This window comes from Limulus polyphemus, unplaced genomic scaffold, assembly GCF_000517525.1.
Source record: "Limulus polyphemus unplaced genomic scaffold, Limulus_polyphemus-2.1.2 Scaffold7771, whole genome shotgun sequence".
Lineage (NCBI taxonomy): Eukaryota > Metazoa > Arthropoda > Merostomata > Xiphosura > Limulidae > Limulus > Limulus polyphemus.
Window position 1 is genome coordinate 7,786 of NW_013673381.1, and position 2,591 is coordinate 10,376.

The following is a 2,591-nucleotide window of genomic DNA, read 5'->3' on the forward strand; positions in this document are numbered from 1 at the left end:
CTTCTTATACCCCCTATCCCTCAGTGGCTCAGCGGTAAGTCTCAGGCTTACGACGCTGAAAATCGGGTTTCGATACCCGTAGTAGGCGGATAGCCTATTGTGTAGCTTTGTGCTTAACAACACCCAAAACCTAAAATGACACTGAGCGCCCCCTCCCTCCAAAAAAATGAAGAAAATATCTTCAACGAGTATCCAAATCATTGTCAGAGAGGTCCCTGTAAACGTGTTCGTTTTCTTAAGTAGTAACACCCAAGGACCCAACGTTACCCATTTTCCCACAAATCATGAAACACTAGAATCGCCCCTGTTGTAAGAGTGCAGTATGATCATGACCATTTAGATAGATAAAGAAACTAATTTCTAACCCAGTGTAATTTCGTACAACAAATCTCTTTTTGTAGAAAAACGACAGTGTTGGAGTAAAAAACACGCAAGTTCCACTCAACGTAGGCCTATTTCAGGAGCTCAGAATAATGTTCTTCATTTTGGCGTACAAAAATTTTAAGGTTTCAGTGACGTAACGTGTATATATATTTTGTTTACATATATTAATGAAAATCACGATTTCATAAAGTACATACTTGCACATGTTGTAAATATTTATATTTATAATCAGTGTAAGTTGTATTAATGTATTACCTATTTATATAATGACTACGCAAATTAGTCATTGCGAGTGTATGACGTAGCTTCCTGTCATGATTAATTCGTTTCAGGTTTTTATTTTTCGGGTTTCTAGCATTGGTGAACTCACGTATTACGTATAAAACCATATTTTCAGTTTTGACAAGTCCGTCCTTTCCCCATCTACCTACAGATAAAATTCCATATGATGACGCTCTAGGCCTATAAAAATATAAGATAAACTCGTCTAACAGATCAGGAAATACTTAGTTAGTGACGAAAAATTGAGCATATTTTGACTTTATGATAGCATGTTTGCATGAAAATTTGAAATAAAATATTAATTTATTTGTTGATTCTTAATTTTATATAGATGTTTTTTAAATGGTCTTGAAGAAAATGAAGGAATGTAATAAAATATTGATCACCGTTCAAATAGCTTAAACATGAAATTTCGATAGAGGAATAAAATGAAGAAATTATACGTAAAATTCACCTGCAGTTTCAGAACGTGTTTTTCTTAGCTTTAAACACGTGATTTATTTTTTCTGTTTCAACATAGGTGAATCGGCATTTCTAGTCAATGTGTGCTAAAACGGTGTCCTTCGGCGGAACAGAGACAAGTCTATGGACTTGTGATCCTAAAAACCACGGTTCGATTCCTTGCGGTGGACACAGCAGATAGCCCAATGTGGCTTTGTTTTAAAACAAACAAACAAGTTAAAACGGTTTCTATTAGTTAAACTTGTATACATTGAGCTAGATAATTACACATTTATCGCGCGTGTGTAGCTTTTAAATGTGACAAATCTGGGTTACACACAAAGTCTCTTGTTTACATTCGAAACACAGAAAAATATAGCGTTGCAGGAAGCAAGTTTTTAACGGACTTGAAACGTTGAATATGAGGATAAAACTGTTCTAACCCTAAAGATAGCATGAGTATTTTTTTTTCTTTTAGTGTATATAACAAACAAATTGCTTAACTATCAAATAATGAATTATATTTTCCTTCTTGGACATAAGTAAATAAATGTATGTAGTCTCCACAGATTTTAATTATGTCATTCAATTATTTTCGTGTTTTATTCACGTTTGAAGCAAACTTGCCTGTAATAGAAGTAAAAAAATATATATATTTCTTAAATCAACTGTAATAATAACAATTAATAACTACTTACCTAGTTTCCGATCTACTTCTCACTCGAGGATCATGTGTTAAACCTAAGAGTACAGAATGTTATATAGTGTTGGTTGAATTCCGATGAGCACGAGGTTGCCCTCGAACGGCTCGCTGGGAAATCCCGATTTTCAATGAATTAGTGTTCATTGCGGACACCTCCACAGCAAAAACAAAAATGCACGTTTACAACTTCAAGCATAATTAGCCACAATTTAAAATCAAAATCAGTATCACGCTTTGCTTTCATTTCTACTATCTGGAAACAGAACAGAATCGAGGTACACAGTGTGCAGCAGAACTAAGGTCATAGAAAAAGAAAATGATCCTTTAAATCTCAGTTATTGTTCCTCCTTAGCACTGACCTCACTAGAGAAAACCTTTTATATGAAATAATAAAAAAGGAACAATAGTCTATCAGATTTGTTATATATTGTTTCACTGGAGAAAAACTTTTTAGTAATTGTAACACATTTGATTTTAATTGCTTTTAACCGCTAGAAATTATCTTTTCACCTCGCATAAATTGAATCGGTTTTACCACGACAAACAACGGAGGCTATTGACACACCGTGTTACTTGAATCACTTCACATGACAAACAGAGGAACCTATTGACACGCCATGTTAACTGAATCACTTCATAGGACAAACAGAGAAAGGTATTGACACACCATGTTATTTGAATCACTTCACAGGACAAACAGAGGAAACTATTGACACGCCATGTTATTTGAATCACTTCAAGGACAAACAGAGGAAACTATTGTTGCGTCAGCGAGTCACAT